The following is a 6,000-nucleotide window of genomic DNA, read 5'->3' on the forward strand; positions in this document are numbered from 1 at the left end:
GTACCGGTTCGGATGATTTCGTTATGATGCGTTCGTTCAGGTTATCTATTTTTTGGTTAGGTTTTGTAATTTGCATGGTGCGTTGTTATCTTCTTAAGGCTACTGTAACACATTACCACCAACCAGTGGCTGGAAACAGCAGAAAGGGATTCTCCTGTGATTCTGCAGGTGGAAGGCTGAAATCGGGGTGTGGGCAGGGTGGTTTCACCTCAGGCCCTAAGGGAGGACCCACCCCGGCCTCACACCTACTGCCCCGCTGCTGGTGGGGCCATCGTCTTTGGTTCCTTGGCTTGTAGAGGAATCACCCCAATCTCCGCCTGTCGCCCTGTGGTGGCCCCCTTCTTGGGGGGGGGTCTTTTCCTCTTCTTAGAAGGACACAGGTCATTGGATTAAGGGCCCACCCTAAACCAACATGACCTCCTCTTAACTAACATCTCCAGGGACCCTATTTGCAAATAAGGTGACATTCTGAGGCTCAGGGTGGGCATGGGTTTGGGGGGGCCACTTTGACCCATTATGGTATGTGTGGGCCCCCGTGGCCATTGCCTTTCATCAGTGCTGGGTCCTCATGGCCCGTGGTCGGCAGATGACCCAGCTCCAGTCCTATTTCAAAGTTTGCCTCCTTGGAGCAGTCCAGGTGCTGGTTGTCCTAAGACGGCTTCTGGGGGCAGGTGGGAGTGTGTGTGTAGCGGGCTGGCGTGGAGGACTCTTGGGATCAAGGCCGGGGGTGGGAGAGAGGGAAGCAGAAACGGGCAGAGGGAGAGGCCCTGCTGGGATGCGGCCTCAACACAGGCCCCTGCTCCGCCCAGAGTGTCTTGGACCCAGGATGACCCTTTAGTGAGGCTCTGGATCCAAGCCATGGGGCAATGCCTGGGCTGTGGTCTCTGGTCCCCACCCCAGTCACTGAATGAGATCCACTCCCAAGGTAGGGCATGACCCGGGGTGAAGCAGCCCCCTCTGTCCGAGGGCAGTTCCTAGGAGAGGCTCAGCTGTGAACTCTTCACCAATTACCAGACACCTTGGTCCTGAGGTGACATTTGGCAGCCACCTCTGCATAGGGCCAGTGTCACCAGAGGTGCTTGTGTATGGCTTGGGAACACCCTGCCATGCGGGTCCCCACAGACCCTTGCTCCGGGAAATTCCCCTCCCCGCTGAAACTGTGACCAGGCACCTGCCTGCTGCCTGGCCCCAAAGAGGGCCCACCAGACAGATGCTGCCCTGATGGTGTGGGCAGGGGGTCTGGACCCTGACGGTGCTTGCTCTGTGCCTGAGGCCGTTTTCCATCCCTGCTCCTGCTCCTGAGTCAGCGACCGCACTTACTGAGCGCTACCGTGTCCTTGGCTCATACGTTGTCTGGGCTGAATCATGTCCCCTCAAATTCATATGTTAAAGTCCTAACCTCCAGGACCACAGCGTGTGGTCTTATTTGGAGATGGAGTCTTTCTGGCGGTGATCTAGTTACACGACAGCATGAGGGTGGGCTCTAATCCGGGGTGGCTGGTGTCCTTACAAACAGAAAACGTAGGCACAGAGACAGACATGCACACAGAAGACCATGTGAGGACACAGGGAGAAGGCGGCCGTCCACACACCAAGGAGTGAGGCCTCAGGAGGAACCACCCTACTGATGCCTTCATCTCAGATCCCCAGCCTCCAGGGCTGTGGGATGGTAAACGGTTGTTTAAGCTGCCCAGTCTGTGGTCCTCTGTTACTGCAGCCCCAGCTGAGGAACACACAAGCATTATCTTATTTAATTTTCACACTAACCTCAGGAAGATCAGCTGTTATGCCGATTTCTCAGACAAGGAAACCAAGGCTTGTAGAATTTGAGTGACGGCAGTCACTCAGCCAGTAAGTACTGGGGAACCAGGAATGGATCAAGACTGTCTGCCTTGCAGTGCCCCCAAATCTAGCCCTGGCCTTCAGCCTGGCCCTCATGGGTCCCATAGTCTCACCGCCAGGAATCTGCAACTTAGAGCGGACTCCACACTGGGGGTTCCCAGGCTGCTGCTGGAGGCACCAGGCCCTGACTCTGTGGAGCCCCCAGAGCCTGTCTCCTCCCAGCTCCACATCAGCCCTGCAACACCATCGTTGCTGTCCTGTCTGCTCTGAGTCCCGGGAAGGCCAGGAGCCACACACCTCCTGTGCAGAACATGGACTGGAACCCCGGGTTTTCCTCCCAGGAGCCCTTGGCCCTGTCTGCACTTGGGGCTCCCCTAGGGAGCACAGCCAGGACTGCTGCCTGGGCCCCTGACACACGAGGACAGATTTCAGGGCACTAGGCTGGGCCAAGGACCCCTCCAAGCCACCCCATGCTTACGTGCATCACAGGTTGGGGGGCCCCGGCTGGAGGCAGGCTGTGCTTCTAATAACAGTGAAGGCAGCCCCCACCTCCATTGAACAGGCCCCATGCTGTGCCTCCTTCTGAGACTGTGCCATGGGGCTTTGGGGGCCAGTCAGGGTCTGGAAGCTTCTAGGAGTTGGAGCTGAGTGGTCTGTCCTTGGCCTGGGCGCTCACCTCAGTGGCAGTCACCCAAGGTGCCCTCAGCCCTAATGAGCTGGCGGTCCCTTGAGGCCTGAGAGGCAGGTGCACAGGAATGAGGCTGGAAGCATGCTCTTCATGCGCTGGCTGGCAGGCAGGTGCAGCACTGGGTGGTGGAGGGGCCTCTCTAGCTTGTGGCAAGTGAGCCACCTGGCCAAAGACCCCTGGGAAAATGTACATTCCCCTCCAGAGCCTCCACTGAGACAGCCACACGGACACGGGGGTTCTTCTGCCCACTCCACCCACACCTGAGTAAATCCATTCACCACTCTGAAGTGGCATTTTCCTGCCTAGAGTGTTCCTAATGGGATAGTAAGGATTTCTTTCTTTCTCCAGTGCTTGTTATAATGGATGTCAGCGATCAGGGGATACCCATTAGTCCTGGTTTCAAAGCCGCTCAGGCGTGAGCAGGTGGGGTCCAGGCTGGGTCCCTCCCTACTGGGGGTGCAACTCTACCCCAGGTGGTCAGGCCAGAGCACCGTGCCCCTAACTTGGCCCAAAGCAATTTGTCTCAACCAGAAGTTCAGCCTCAGAGGGGTATTGGGAATAAGAGAAATGTTCACCCCTGATTGGATGGCATAAATAAACCATGAGAGACCAAAAAGAAAAAATGGTGTTTAGTTTGTAAGAAAAATCCTCTCTTTCTACCGAACGTGTCTGGGAGGAGCCACCGTTGCTTAGCGGCTGTTTTTACAAGGGTTAAACACGGCGCCAGGTTCTTTATTCTTTGCCAATATTCTGTTTTATACAAGAAGCACCAATAGCTTGTCTAAAAATAAATTTGAAATAAAGTGACAAAAGGATCCATTAGACAAGATTATGGTTTAGGCGGGTGTGGTGGCTCATGCCTGTAATCCCAGAACTTACGGAGGTGGAGGCAGGTGGATCATTGAGGTCAGGAGTTCGAGACCAGCTTGGCCAGCATGGCAAAACCCGTCTCTACTAAAAACACAAAACACAAAAATAAAAAAAAAAAAAAAAAAAAAAAAAGAGAGAGAGATTATGGTTGACTATTACAGCTGGTTATGGTTCTACACTTTTTCTCACGCACACAAAGCAGAGGGTAGGGATGACTGAGTCACAAGGGATTGGGAATGAAGAAGGGCAGAGGGGACGGGACATGTGGCTACCTCACTAAAGATCACAAAACCGACATGTCACACACGGAACTTCACACTCTCACAATCAGCAGCAGCAAAGAGCTGTTTTTTCGTTTTCTGTTTTTGTTTGTTTGTTTGTTTGTTTTTTGTTTTTTTAAGATAAGGCCTTGCTTTGTCTCACAGGCTAGAGTCCAGAGGTGCCATCTTGGCTCACTGCAGCCTCGAACTCCTGGGCTCAAGTGATTTTCCTACCCCAGCCTCTCAAGTAGCTGGGACTACAAGTGTGCACCACCATATCTGGCTAATTTTTTAATTGGTTGTTTTTTAGTAGAAATGGGGGTCTCGCTTCATTGCCCAGGCTGGTCTCAAACTCCTGGGCTCAAGTGATCCCCCTGCCTCAGCCTCCCAAATTGCTAGGATCACAGGCATCAGCCACCATGCCCAGCTTCGCAAAGAGTCATTTCTAACCAAATGGCCTTTAACATATCGTTATGGTGGTTCCCTTGTTTTCAACCACATTATATTTAGCCACGTTCTTTTTTAGCGAATTGTTCTTGGTCACAGAAGTGGCCACGTCTCATCTCCTACATCAGAAGCCCAGCTTGCATCCTCCCAAACCCACCAGAGCCTTGATGCTCCATGATTCTGTTGGGAAACTAACTCACCGACCCTAATGACTGGAGACCCAGGGGATTTCAACAGGTCAGGCAACAGCATTGACCACCGCGGGCCCTCCATGGGCCTCCCTGAGCCAGGGTGTGTGTGTCCGCTCGGGCTCCGTGACAAATGCCACAGGTATTTACCCTCCCACAGCTCTGGAGGCTGGAGTCCGAGATCAAGGTGTGGGCAGGGCTGGTTTCTACAAAGGCCCCTCTCCTTGGTGTGTAGACGGCATCTTCTCCCTGAGTCCTCACATGGTCACCCTCTGCATGTCTGCGTCCTCATCTCCTCTTCTTATAGAACACCGGACAACCTGGATCAGGGTTCACCCCAGTGACCTCGTTTAATCCTAATCCCTTGTGTGAAGGCTCTGACACAGAGCACAGTCGCGTTCTGAGGTCCTGAGGTTGAGGCCTCAGCATAGAACTTTGGGAAGGCACAACTCAGCCCAGAGCACAGGTCTCAGCCCAGAACCCTGCAGAGGCCCTGGGGCCAGCAGATGCTGCTGAGCTCCACTCTGAGCTGGGTTGGTCCCAAAGCAGAGAAGGAGCCTTAGCAGGTGCCGGCCCCAGGGCAGGTGGCTGCAGAGATACATGAAACATACATGAAACAAACACAGAGAGTCCCAAGAGCTCGCACATGCAGCATGCTGCCGTGAGACACTGGACTGAGGGAGAGACCAGCTATGGGTCCTGTGTCCGGCCTAACTTGCTATTTGAGGTTGGATGCATCTGTTCGACTTTGTGTGCCTCAGTTTCCTCATCTTTAATACTGGATGAGATGGGCCAGTTCACAGTTCTAAGACTGCCTAAGACTGTGCTTCAGGATCCCTGGGGAGGCTGGAGGGGCCTGGGAGGCCAGGTTCCTGAGGGAGATCCAAGGCTGGGGTGGGTTGGAGCCACAGCCCTTTGTGGCTTCTCAGAGCCCTCTGGGGCTGGGACTGTGACCCACATTGCCCTTGATGTGAGAAGTTCTTCTTTAAATCATCGGGTCTTCATCCAGCTGCTGAAGTGAGTAACTTACGGTTCTGCAGAGGGGAAGCCACTTTGCCTCCACCACCGCAGCCTGGCACACAGAGTTCTGGGGTTCTCACCCACACTGGCTGCTTTGGAGCTGTTTCTCAGGAATTGAACACACATGTGATGTGCCCGGGTGAGGGTCCTGTAAAGCAGGAGATGGGCAGGGGGAAGCAGTATGAGTTGCAAACCAGTGGGAGGGTGCAGGGACACCGCCTCTCTCTGGCTTCACAAGCTGGCCCCGGGATGAGCGCCACTGGAAGGGGCCCTCTGCCTGGCTGGGAGGTCAGGAGGTCACGGGTGGCTGCTCACCTCCTCAGACTTGCACCAAATCCAGGGATCAACAGTTCTCTCCAGCTGTTTTCCTCACTAGCGGTCGGCCCCAGGCCCACAGGCCTCAAGGTTTCAAAGATGGCCACCCCTACCACATGCCCCAGGAGCAAATGAAGGCCAGGGAGGTTCAGCACCCTTTCCGAGCCTGCATAGAGGCAGAGCCACTCACAGCCTGCACCCAGTGTGTGGAAGACGGCCTGACGCTGGAGGCAGCACACACCTGGCCTCTACTCCTTAACCAGCTGTGTGACCTTGGTGGTGGCTGGCCCTTCTCTGGGCACAGGGTCCTTCCCACAAGGCTGGGTCAGTCTCTTGGAGATCATTCACAGGCAGGTGCTGTCCTCGCCGT

This window comes from Macaca thibetana, chromosome 8, assembly GCF_024542745.1.
Source record: "Macaca thibetana thibetana isolate TM-01 chromosome 8, ASM2454274v1, whole genome shotgun sequence".
Taxonomy (NCBI): domain Eukaryota; kingdom Metazoa; phylum Chordata; class Mammalia; order Primates; family Cercopithecidae; genus Macaca; species Macaca thibetana.